The sequence below is a fragment of the Piliocolobus tephrosceles genome, chromosome 12 (assembly GCF_002776525.5).
Source record: "Piliocolobus tephrosceles isolate RC106 chromosome 12, ASM277652v3, whole genome shotgun sequence".
Lineage (NCBI taxonomy): Eukaryota > Metazoa > Chordata > Mammalia > Primates > Cercopithecidae > Piliocolobus > Piliocolobus tephrosceles.
In genome coordinates, this window is record NC_045445.1 from 69,872,964 (window position 1) to 69,887,125 (window position 14,162).

The 14,162-nt window shown below is 36.6% G+C and overlaps 1 pseudogene across 1 annotated transcript; it reads right to left on the reverse strand.

Moving 5' to 3' along the window:
- Positions 1–949: 949 nt before the first annotated feature.
- Positions 950–3,079, reverse strand: LOC111536457 (annotated as a pseudogene). Its single transcript, XR_002729741.3, has 2 exons — positions 3,022–3,079; positions 950–2,223 (listed from the first exon to the last, which is right to left on the reverse strand). The product of XR_002729741.3 is annotated as a spermidine synthase pseudogene (transcript).
- Between the last annotated feature and the right edge of the window lie 11,083 nt (positions 3,080–14,162).

A 14,162-nucleotide genomic window follows, 5' to 3' on the forward strand; every position in this document is an offset into this window, starting at 1 on the left:
ACGTAATTGGCTCATGGTTCCACAGGCTGTACAGGTAGCATGGCTGGGGAGGCCTCAGGAAACTTTCAATCATGGCAGAAGGCAAAGGGGAAGCTGGCATATCCCACATGGCCAGAGCAGGAGGAAAACAGAGAACAGGGTGAAGTGCCATGCACTTTTAGACAACCACATCTCATGAGAACTCACTCATTATCACAAGAACAGCAAGGAGAAAATCTGCCTCCATGATCGAATCACCTTCCACCAGACCCCTTCTCCAACAATGAGGATTACAATTCCACATGAGATTTGGGCAGGGACAAAAATCCAAACCATATCAGTCTCTTCAGTGTTTGACTCTAGTTTCGCTAAATTATGTTAGCATTCTTCAAGCCTCTTGCTCTTCGCACTCTGGATCTCCCTAGGTAGGTGAGGCCCTGATCCAATCAGTTACCTTAGAATCTTAATATTTATTCTCTTACTTGTCTAATACCTTGGTCATGATAGCCATAGCATATTATGAAAGAGAAAGTTAGTTATTCTGGTAAACCAATAATTGTAAGAGTCCCTGTGAAAAGCAGAGGAGAAAGGAGAACATACCATAAAGGGATGTATGCATTTCTGCTCAATTAGTGTAAATAATGGTGAAACTTATCACCATTACCTAGAAGTATACTTTGCCCTACTCTTCTGTGCTATTTACGAGAAGCTTGGGAGTAAATAAACTAAAACTATTTGTGTAAGTGCAGTTGCAATTCTTTATAGACAATCGGGTTTATTTCCATTTGTCAAATGGCTTGAGAAAGTATATTTTTTGTCCAGTTGAGGAAAATGGTAGGTCTGTCTTCTCAGCAACCCAGTAGCTCTAGACAAGATACTATGTTTTCCTGTTACCACTGGATGTTATTATAGGAGCTGATATGGTTTGTTTCTGTGTCCCCACCCAAATCTCATTTTCTTTTTCTTTTTCTTTTTTTTTTTTTTTTTTTTTTGCTATAAATACACGTGTTTGGTGCGTGAGGGGCAACAGAAGGCAGAGAGATGGGCTGTACACAGCTGGTATAGGCTTGGAGGTGGAACGCCAGAGAGACAGACACACAGACAGTCCGCCTAGCAGGGTAGGCCGGGCAGCATTCTGGGGCTTGTAACACTTGGTTGGTGGGCGAGAGCTGGGAGGAGGTCTGGCCCAGGGCTGGAGGGGCCGAGGCACCCTGCAGGCTCCAAGATCCGAGGTCCTAGGTGGCATCCGCGGTGGCGCCTGGGCTCAGCTTACATCATTCAGGGCCTTGAGGGCAAACTCGGGCAGCACGAAGGCGGCGCGGTGCACGTTGGAGTTGTAGTACTTCAGCTGCATCTGTGCCACCTGCTGCTGCGTCAGCGGCTGCACCGGCTCCTGGAAGTTGGTGCTCGGGTTCTTGCTGCACAGCATGAAGCCGATCTGGCCGCTGGGGTAGGTGGGGATGGTGCAGTAGGCGTAGGCCACCACGGGGAACAGGGACTGGCAGAACTGCCGCATCTCCTTGATGAGGTCCAGGTGCAGCCACTGGCACTCGCCCTGGCAGCAGAGGACACCATCTTCCTTGAGGGCCGTCTTCTTAAGCTGGTAATAGGACTCCTTGAAGAGACTTTTGGCGGGGCCCATAGGGTCTGAGGAGTCAGTGATGATCACATCGGAGGCATCCTGATTCTGTTTCATGAACTCAAAACCGTGTAGGGTCAGCTTCGAGCTAGAGTAGCCAATGGCCATGCCTGGCAGGAACTTCTTGGAGACTTGGATGACATCCTCGTCTATCTCACACTGGACCACAGACTCCACGGAGGGGTGCTTCACCACCTCACGCAGGACACCTCCATCTCCACCCCCGATGATCAGCACCTTTTGCGGGTTGGGGTGGCTGCAGAGAGGCAGGTTGGCGATCATCTCCTGGTAGGAGAACTCGTCCCTCTCCGTGCACTGGATGACACCGTCCAACACCAGCACGTTGCCATAGGTCTTACTGCGGAAGACTAGGATGTCCTGGTAGCGCGGGCGCCGGTGGTGGAGCAGCTGCTCCACCTGCAGCGACAGGGCGTGGCCTGGCCACAAACTGCAGGTCTCCTGGAACCAGCCCTCGCGGATGGCGGCGGGGCCGGACGCAGCTGGGCCATCGGGGCCGGGCTCCGTGGCGGGCAGACGGGCGGGCGGCGCGGGGCGGGGGCCCGGGACTGTAGGCCGCGCGGAGCCGCAGCACAAGGGTCCCAAATCTCATTTTCAATTGTAATCCTCAAGTGTTTAGGGAGGGACCTATAATCCCCAGGCATCCAGGGAGAAAGTGATAGGTTCTTGGGGGAAGTTTTCCCCATGCTGTTCTTATGAAAATGAGTCAGTTCTCACAAGATCCGATGGTTTAAAAGGGGAGTTTCCTCTGCACTCCCGCTCTCTCTCCTGCCACCTTGTGAAGAAGGTGCTTGCCTCCCCTTCACCTTCCCCCATGATTGTAAGCTCCCTGAGGTCTCCCCAGCCATGTGGAACTGTGAGTCAAGTAAACTTCTTTTGTTTATAAACTAACCAGTCTCAGGTAGTATATTTATAGCAGTGTGAAAACAAACTAATATGGGAGCATTGAAATTTTTTCTGAAAACAGAGTGATGTAGTTTAGTTTCTCTTTTATAAAGATAGCTTTGGCAGCAGTACTGTATATGAATTAGAGGAAAGCAATACTGGATGCAGAAAACTGTTGGAATAGTTTATGAAGGAGAATCTGAAGACCTATACTAGGGCAGTGATGCTAAGAATAGAGAGGATAGAATGTATATCAGAGATATCATGAAGTTAAGATCAACAGAGGAGTGGCATCACCATTTATGTTCTTGATCAAGCAAAAATCTAGATATCATCTTGGTATCTCCCTTTCCTTAATCACCAAATTCTGTCAATTAATATTTCCTCAATCCTGTCTTCTAAACAAAATTTCAAATCCATAAATATTTGATTTCATTCCATGATTCATAAATTCTTTTGGGGGCATTTTAAATAAACCCATCTAAGTGAAAAGAGTATACCAATTACAGCTATCCTTTTACTCTGCCAGAAATAGGCACCATTCTCCTGCCAAGTCATAATTCCAAGATCTGTCAGAAAATGACACACAATGACTACATTTAGCATTTATGGCTATAAACTCCAAAAGCACAGAGATCATTCAATGGATTCTAGCCATAATACAATCTTTGAAACACCAAATAAAGAATTCGAGACACTGAATTTTAAGAAGCCCCAAACCAACACAAACAAATAAAAAATCAGAATATAAATGGAAAATGTACTAAGGAGATAGATATTTATCTAAAAAATAACACTTCTGGAAATAAAAAAGATTAAAGGAATTACAAAATACAGGTGCAAGTCTTAACAATAGATCAAGTGAAAGAATCTTCGAGGGCTTGAAGACAGGTTTTTGAAATTAACTGAAACAAAAATGAAGGGAAAAAAATCAGGAACTTCAGAGAACTCGAGTAAGATACATTGCAAGATGGACTTCATAAAGAACTATAGTCATCAAAGAATCTAAAGTTAATATGAAGGAAAAAACCATAAAAACTGCAAGAGAAAATTGTCTAATTGCCAATAAAGGAAATCTCACTAGATTAACAGCACATTTTGCATCATAAAACTTAAAATTCAGAAAAGATTGAGGTACCTTTTTAGACTTTTTAAAAAGCCAACCATGAATTCTGTATCTTGCTATAACCTTCCAAATGAAAAAATAAAATAAAATGAAATATTTTCCAGACATACAAATGCTAAGGGAATTTAAAAGCACTACACTGATCCTACAAGAAGTGCTCAAGGGACTTCTAAACAAGGAACTGAAAAGTCTATATTGACCATAATCAAAACACATAAATGTATAAAACTCACAGATCTTATAAAACAATTATACAATTAAGGCTACAAAGTAAGTAGGTAACAGTTAACATCATGACAGGAACCAAACCTTACATGTCAATGTGAACTTAGAACACAAATTAAATTAATACTCAACTTAAAAGACATAGACTAACAGAATGGACTAAAAAATAGGATTAAACCATATTCTCTTTACAAAAAAATATATCTAACTGGTAAAGATGCTTATAGATGCGTGGAAAAGTGGTGAAAAAAATAGCAAAGCAAAAGAGAGCAGGAGTAGCTATGTTTTCATCAGATAAAACAGACTTTATATCAACAATAGTAAAAAAAGACAAGGTTATTATATAATTATAAATTAATTCATTCAACAAGAAAATATAAAAAACCTAAATATATGTGTACCCAAAACTAGAGCACTCAGATTCATAAAAGTACTAGTGGACCTAGGAAGCGATATAGATAGCAATACACTAATAGTGGGGGACTTCAACAGCCCACTGACACACTAGAAAAACAGAGGCAGAATATCAACAAAGAAATACTAGATTAAATTGGACTCCAGGTCAAATGAATCTAACAAATTTACAGAACAACCTATTCAACAAATGCAGAATATAGTTCTCATTAGTGCATGGAACATTTTGCAAAATAGACCATATGATACTCAAAAAAATAGTGACAATAAATTCCAAAAAATCAGAATCACATAGAGTGTCTTCTTACACTATGGTGGAATAAAACTAGAAGTAAATACCAAGATAAAGTCTTAAAACTATAAAATACATGACAACAAACTTTCTCATGATTGATCATTGTGTCCATGATGAAATCAAGATGCAAATTAAAAAGTGTTTTGAAAAGCATCAACAAAGACACAACATACCAAAACCTCTGAAATACACCAAAAACAGTGCCAACAGGGAGAGTTTACAGCATTAAATTCCTACATTAAAAGGAGAGAAAAACCAGAAATTATAAATCTAACATTGCACTCCAAAGAACTAGACAAAGAAAATCAAACCAAAACCAAAGCTAGTAAAATAAAAGAAATAACAAACAGCAGAAATGAAGTGAAGAAAAATTGATAGAAAAATACAATACATGATATGAATAGACAAAAATTAGTTTCATTAGAAATACAAAATTGATAAAACACTAGCTAGACTAATAAAAATGTGGAAGAGAGAATATCCAAATAAACATAAAAAGGAGACACGACAACTTATTACACAGAAATACAAAAGATTATTAGAGACTACTGTGAAATTCTCTGCACTCACAGACAAGAAAACAGAGAAAACGAATAAATTCCTGAAAACATACAACCTGCTCAGATTAAATTAGGAATACATAGAATGCTGAAAGGACCAATAATGAATAGTGACTAGTGAGATTTAATAAGTAATAAAAAATCACCCAACAACATACTGCCAAGCTTTTCTTTGTTGAGAGTTTTGTTATTACTGATTCAATCCCACTACTCATGAGTACACGTATTCACATGTTTTCATGTACTTGGGAGTATATGAATTCTTCCAGACATGCAAAGAACTTGTACCAATCCTACTGAAACTTTTCTAAATAACTGAGAAGGAGGAAAACCAGTAAAGGACACAACTAAAAAGAAAATTAAAGATCAATATCCCTGATGAGGATAGTTTCAAAAATTATCAACAAGGTCTAGCAAACCAAATCCAAAAACCTGTTGAAAACGTAAAACACCATGATCTCATGGATTTTATTCCAGGCATGTGAGAATAGTTCAACACACATAAGTCAATAAATAATTTACCACATAAGCAACACTGAAAAAAAAAAAAAAAGTGTGGTCATCTCAATTGATGCAGAAAAGCATCAGATATAATTTAACATTCTTTCATAAGAAATAACCAAAACAAAGTCAGCATAGAATGAACATACCTGATAAGAATAAAATCCATATATGAAAACTCATAGCCAACATTATACTAAATGGAGAATAGTTGAAAGCATTTCCACTAAGAACTGGAACAAGAAAAGTCTATCCACTTTCACCACTCCTATGCAACATAGTACTGGAAGTAACAGCCAGAACTATTCAGCAAGAGAAAGAAAAAAAAATGTATCTAAATTGAGAGAGAAAAAATGAAATGATTTGTTTTGGCAGATATGAACTTAGAAAACGCTAAAGAATCCTCACAAGATTCCTGAATTTGATAAATGAATTAAGTAAAGTCTCAGGATACAAAATCAACATACAAAATTAGTAGCATTTCTATACACCAATAACTACCAGGATGAGATCCAAATCAAGGAATCTGTCCCATTTACAACAGCTGCAAAATATCCAAAACACCTCACAGTACAATTAATGTAAGAGGTAAAACATCTCTACAAGAAAAACTATAAAACACCAAATAAAGAAATAATGCATCATATAAACAGAGAGGAAAACATCCCATGCTCATGGATTAGAAGAATCAATATGGTTAAAATGACCAAACTGCCGAAAGTAATGTACAGATTCAATGCAATTCCTATCAAAATGCCAGTGTCATTTTTTACAAAATCAGAAAAGAATTATTCTCAAATTTATGTGGAACCAAAAAAGAGCCTATATAGCCAAATCAGTATTAAGCAAAAAGAACAAAGCTAGAAGCATCACATTATTTGACTTCAAATTATATCACAAGCATGTAGTAATCAAAACAGCATGCAGCCAGGCGGGGTGGCTCACACCTGTAATCTCAGCACTTTGGGAGGCCGAGGTGGGTGAATCATGAGGTCTGGAGATTGAGACCATCCTGGATAACGCAGTGAAACCCCGTCTCTACTAAAAATACAAAAAAATTAGCCAGGCATGGTGGCGGGTGCCTGTAGGCCCAGCTACTTGGGAGGCTGAGGCAGGAGAATGGTGTGAACCCAGGAAGCGGAGCTTGCAGTGAGCCGAGATTGTGCCACTGCACTCTAGCCTGGGCTACAGAACAAGACTCTGTCTCAAAAAATAAAAATAAATAAATAAATAAAAGCATGCTACTGGTGTAAAAATAGATACATAGATCACTGGAACAGAATAGAGACCTCAGAAATAATGCCTCACACCTTCCACTAATGCATCTTTGATAAAGTAGGCAAAAACAATGGAGAAAGGATACCCTGTTTAATATATGGTGTTTGAAAAGTTGGATAGTCATAGGTAGAAGAATAAAAGTGGATCTCTATCTCTCATCATATACAAAATTCAACTAAAAATGGATTAGTGACTTAAATGTAAGATCTGAAACTAAAATTTATTGAAGAAAACCTAGAAAAAACTCTTCCCAACACTGGCCTAGGCAAAGAATTTATGACTGAGATCTCAAAAGCAAGTGAATTGAAAACAAAAGTAGAGAAATGAGACTTAATTAAACTGAAAAGCTTCTGCACAGCAAAATAAATAATCAACCAAATAAAGAGTCAACCTACAGAATGAAAGAGAATATTTGCCAATTATGCATCTGAGAACAAACTTTCCTATGTTTTCATGGAACTAATTAGTAATTATTTTCTTCTAGGAAAATAGTCTCTTTTGTCATTTCCTATAAGGCAGGACTAGTGGTGATAAAATCCCTTAGCTGCTTTTTTTTTTTTTTTTGTCTGAGAAAGTCTTTATTTCTCCCTCGTTTCTGAAAAACAGCTTTTCTGGGCAAAGTATTCTTGGTTTACAGTCTTGTTTTGCTTTTAGTACATTCTTACAATTTCTTGGCCTACAAGGTTTCTGCAGAGAAATCCTCCAATAGTCATATTGGTGCTCCCTAATATGTGATATGCTTACATTCTCTTGGTGTTTTCAGAATTCTTTATTTGTCTCTGAATTTTGATAGCTTCATTTTAACATGTCTTAGTGAACTCTTCTTTGGGTTAAATTTTATTGGAGAATTCTGAACTTCCTATACCTAGATATTTACATCATGTCCCAGATTTGGGAAGTTTTCAACTATTACTCCTTTAAATAAGCTTTCTGGTATAAATTCTCTCTCGTCTCCTCATATAAATACATTTAGCTCTCTATATTTGCAGGTTCTGCATCAACATATTCAACCAATCATGGAGAAAAAATATTTAAGAAAAGGAAAAATAACAAAACATCAATAAAAAATAAAAATAAAAAAATACAGTACAACAAGTGTTTGCATGACATTTACATAGTGTTAGGTTAATCTAAAGATGACTTAAAGTATATGGGACAATGTTCTCAGGTTATAGGCAAATACTATAATATTTTATATACGAGACTTAAGCATCCATAGAGTTCAGTATCTCTGAGGCATTCCGAAGCCAATTTCACAAGGATATCAAGGGGAAAACATATTATTATTGGAATGTTTGCTCTCTTGAAGGTGTGCCATAAATCTTGTAGACTTTCAATTCTTTTTATTTTATCCTCTGACTAAATGATTTCAATGACATTTCCTTGAGTTTATTTATTCTTTCTTCTGCTAAATCTAGTCTTCTGTTAAAGCTTTCTATTGCAATTTTAATTCAGCCATTTTCTCCTTCAGCCCAAAAATTACTGCTTTTTAAAAAATAGTAATATTTGTAATCTCTTTGATTAGTTTTTCATTTTGTTTTTGTGTTGGTTTCCTGATTTTATTAAATTTTTTATACATGTTCTCTTGTAACTTGCTGAGTTTCTGTAAAACAATTTTTAAGTGGGTCCTATGCACTTTCAGATTTATTTTTGTTCATGAATAGTTGCCAAATTGTTTATCTTTGTTGAGGAAATAAAGACTATCTCATACATACTCCACCATTATGCACTTATATTTTCCATCTCTTTGTTGTTGTGTTTTTGGCTTTTGCATTCTTCATATGATTTTATTTAGATTTCTCTCAATATTTTCTTTTACCTTGTCAAACATCTTTAACACGGTTATTTTACATTTATTGTGAGGTAGCTCATAGAGCTGCATTCCTTTAGGTTGGCTTCTTGGGTTTTATTTTGTTCCTTTCCTTGAGCCATGTTTTCCTGTTTCTTTGTATACCTTATAATCTTTTGTTGAGATTTGGGCATTAGAAAACCACCATCTCTCCCAGTGTTTAAAGTATAGCTTTGTACAGGGGAAACCATTCACTAATCAGCCTGTTAGAGGTTCTATGAGCTCTCAAATATTTTCTGAAAATGTGTCATTTTGGGGCTTGTGCATGTGCTTTTACCAGTCTCAAATTTCCTAAACTGTCTGCCCTTGCTTCTTCTGGTGTAATCTCTTGCTCCCTCTGGTGTTTGCCTGAGGAACTGCAGTTCTAACCTGCTGGGTGCTCAACTGTTCTCAATGACTCCCAAACTAGGTCTCCAATCTACTCATCACTCTATGTCAGGCAAAAAAAAAAAAAAAAAAAAAAAAAATCACTCTAGTAATCTCTAGACAAACCAGAACATTGGATACATGGTCCACTCTTGTTTTCATCCTGAAAGATGGGCCCTAGTATGGGGGGTTTCCTTCCACTTGTAAAGTTTTCTACCCCTTTCACTAAAATTTCTTGTTGATTTTGTGTTGACTTGTGTGCCTTAGCTTTTCAGCTGTTTTCTAGAATTATCAAAAAGGTATTCTTGTCTATGTTTAGTTGTTTTCCTGGTGCCTCTGTGTGGGAAATAAAGACCTGGAGCTGCTTAGTCTGTCATCTTGCTGATCAGGCAACTGATTTTTGACAATGGTTCAAAGGAACCTCAGATGCATACATTTTTTATATATAAATAGTGATTCTGGAATATTTCCATGAAAAATATAAACCTTGACTATCACCTTATAGCATGTACAAAAGTTAACTTGAAATAAATCATAGTTCTAAATATAAACTTAAACCATAAAACATCTAAAATACAACATTAGAAAAAGTTTTTCTTACTTTGAATTATGCAAAGGATTTTCAGATGTTAAATCAATAGCATTATCTGTTAGAAGATACAATGACAAATTGGGCATTATCAAAATTAAAAATGACTTCTCTTTGAAAGACATTGTTGATAGAATAAAAAGAGAAGCCACATATGGAGATAAAGTATTTGTGAACTCATGGATTATAAAGGATCTGCATCCAGAATATGAAAAACAAGTTCTCAGAGTTCAATAATGATAAAACGAATAACCCAGTATAAATGAATCAAATAATTAAATAGATACTTCAATATAGAGAAGATGAAGATGAAAAATAAGCAATAAAAACAAAGATAAACAGCTGGAACTTAATTGAACTGAAAAGCTTTTGCACAGCAAAAGGAATAGTCAGCAGAGTAAACAGACAACCTACAGACTGAGAGAAATTCTTCAAAATCTATACATCTGACAAAGGACAAACATCCAGGATCTACAACAAACTCAAACAAATTAACAAGGAAAAAACAATCCCATCAAAACGTGGGCTAAGGATATGAATAGACAGTTCTCTAAAGAAGATACACAAATGGCCAACAAACATGAAAAAATGCTCAACCTCACTAATGACCAGGGAAATGCAAATCAACACCACAATGCGATACCACTTTACTCTCGCAAGAATGGCCATAATCAAAAAATCAAAAAATAATATACGTTGGTGTGGATGTGCTGAACAGGGATCACTTCTTCACTGCCAGTGGGACTGTAAACTAATACAATCACTATGGAAAACAGTGTGGAGATTCCTTAAAGAACTGAAAGTAGAAGTACCATTTGATCAAGGAATCCCACTACTGAATATCTATCCAGAGGAAAAGAAGTCATTATACAAAATGTTAATTGCACACAAATGTTTATAGCAACACGATTCACAATTACAAAAATGTGGAACCAACCCAAATGCCAATTAATCAATGAGTGGATGAAGAAACTGTGATACACACACACACACACACACACACACACACACACACACACTATGGAATACTACTCAGTAATAAACATGAATGAATTAATGATATTCACAGTGACTTGGATGACATTGGAGATGATTATTCTAAGCCAAGTAACTCAGCAATGAAAAACCAAATATCGAATGTTCTCACTCGTAAGTGGGAGATAAGCTATGAGAATGCATAGGTATAAGCATGACATAATGGACTTCGGGGACGCAGGGAAAAGGATTGGAAGGGGGTGAGGAGTAAAAAACTACAAATTGGAAGCAGTGTATACTGCTTGGGTGATGGGTGAACCGAAATCTTGCAAATCACCACCAAAGCACTTATTCATGTAACCAAATACCACCTGTTTCCCAATAACCTATGGAAGTAAAAAATTTAAAAACAAAAGAATCGAAAAAGCCTGCTAACTGCTAATAGTAAATATTTCCTTCATTATTTGTATGATGTTTAATGCTTTTTAAAAAAATGTTTGGTTTTATTTTCTTATTATGAAAGTATTATATTCTTAGCATGGAATATGTAAAAGAAAACAAAATCTCCTACAGCTTTTTGTACTATTTTTTATTTTCTCTGTGTGCCTGTGTGTATGTGTGTGCATGTGCATGTGCACTCACGCACATGACTGTGTGTTAAAAACACTAAACATAAGATCTACCCTCTTAGCAAATCTTTAAATATACATTTACATTCACTTTGCAAACGTTTTACCCTGCTTTTTTCTTTTGAAAATTGACCTTTAAATTTTATTGTTTAAAAACAGTTTCCTATTCCATTCTCCATTTCTATAATATCAACTTTCTTATTTTTTTTGCACAGGAGGGTGTCTATAGTTAACAGTAAGGTATTATATGTTACATAATAGCCAGATGAGAGGCCTTTGAATGTTCTCACCATAAAAAATGATAAATGCATAAGGTGCTGGTGTTAATAATTCTGTTTTGATTATATTACAACATATGCATGTATTGAAGCACCAAATTTTATCCCATAAAATTGTACAATTAGAATATGTTAACAAGAAAAAGTCACAGTTTATAATCATATAAAAAGGTGTATAAAGTAAAAAACAAAACAAAACAAAAAACAGAGTAGCCACCTAACACAGATCAAGAGATCTCTCCCCTTTAAAAAATATCTCCCATACCATTTGTCATGTGACCTCATATAGACTCCAAGTAGAGTAGATGCAGTATACCTCCCTATGCCAGTAGATTATATCTGAGGAAATACTTAAATTTGACTGGAAAGCCTAAACAAAAGATACCTAAAGCTTATCCACAGATCTGAGAGAAAGGAAAAATAGCCATTACTTGTTATATGCTACTTAGATTGTTGGTTTTTTTTTTTTTTTTTTTTTTTTTTTAATGCAGCATTGTCGGCGGGCGCGGTGGCTCAAGCCTGTAATCCCAGCACTTTGGGAGGCCGAGACGGGCAGATCACGAGGTCAGGAGATCGAGACCATCCTGGCTAACACGGTGAAACCCCGTCTCTACTAAAAAATACAAAAAAAATTAGCTGGGCGTGGTGGCGGGCCCCTGTAGTCCCAGCTACTCCGGAAGCTACTCCGGAGGCTGAGGCAGGAGAACGGCGTAAACCCGGGAGGCGGAGCTTGCAGTGAGCTGAGATCCGGCCACTGCACTCCAGCCTGGGTGACAGAGCTAGACTCCGTCTCAAAAAAAAAAAAAAAAAAAAAAAAAAATGCAGCATTATCATAGAAATAATACAAGATGAGAACTACCTTGAATTTCACATCTAGATAGACAGTGCTTGAGATGGCCTCAGAAATTTATCAGTAGCCTCAGAATAGAATGGGTGAGTAGCCAAAGATTTTTTTCTGGGAGGGGTACAGAGTAACTGAAACAGGGGTAAATTTGAAGAGGCCCTGATGAAGCGAGGGATGATGTAGCTGTGACCTATGAGGATAGACAGAGAACCCGATGGGTGAGTGTACATTATAACATATTAGTGGGTTTCAATGGTGACAGAAGTCCAGATACTGCCATTCTTCCTGTGATGCTGTCACTTAATGTATCCCCTTTCCCAGAAAAAAGATATAATTCTGGGGTGAAGGAAGCAATGGGATGGGTGGACTCCAAATTAAGAAAAACACACAGAATTAACTGAGATTAAGTTTTTGCCAACCAGAACAAGAGGAATTTGAATTAGAAATAAAGTTCAATTATTTATATAAAAAAGCTGATATAAAGAAAGAAAGTTAAATTTATTGTTAACCTGTGCTGATACCCTGGGGCTCATAAAACATAGCCATATTAAATTAAATTAAGGAAAGGAATTGAAATAATGACTCTAAATAAAACACTCTTATAATAAAGGACATCAGTTTGAAGAGAAAGTGCTGAGCTCCACAGGAGATGGAAGAAGTAACATCAACATAGATGTTATTGAAATAATGTAAAAAAAAATTGTTCGATGAAAAATTGAAAGTATTTTGAAATGACACAAAGTATATAATTTATTGCTTATGCTGCAAGGAAAACAGGTAATTTCCTCAAAATTATACCCTAAAAGTGACATTCTTGTGTGCCTTGGGTTACAGCGTTAATACTGATTGAGTCTTTGACTACATACTATTTCCATTACTGTTTTCCATTGTATGCACAGTCTTTTGTTTTTATTATTTCCAGGTTGGAGAGACCCGTTTAGGTGATTAACGTTTTGCTTTCTTTCCGTTTCCACTCTCATTGTCCTGGTCCAGGTCATCATAAACTGAACTACTTTGTCTCTTATATGTTGTTTCTACAATTTATTTCTCACACAGTCACCAAAGCTACCTTCCTGTCAGTTTCACCAGAAACTGAATATAGTAGCTTTTCCATGTTGAACACCAAAATCTTTTTTGGAAGCCTCATTGCAAGTTTTGTTTTCATGAACACGTTTATTTTTTAAGCCGTAGAGTACATTGTAAACACCTCAAAATCGTGTCCAGTGGTGGAAAATATAAATATGATTTGTAGTTGAAATTATTATAATAAGCTATCAAAAGCATGATCAATTCTTCCTCCAATTAATGAATGCAAACAAATATAATTGCTGCTATAGGCCAAATGGAATTTCCTGATACTTTAACATTTAGTACTAAGATTAGTTTTCTAGCAGACACACATTGTATTGTTTAGGGAGATAAACTACTAAAGCATATAATAGTACATTAATGAATTATAAAATGTGTTTTAGGCAGAAATGCATAAACAATAAGTGCCATTAGTGATTTATTTTCTAAATATATAGTGGGCTTTTTTTGGCTCTCTTGTTAAAAACATGGTTCTAAATCGTTTTGGATGTAATAACAACATGCCTTAGGTAAAACTTTTATTAAATCTTATAAAATAATTAATGGGTTCATGACATCATTTAATTCCTTCCTTCTTTCCTTCCTTCCTTCCTTCCTTCCTTCCTTCCTTCCTTCCTTCCTTC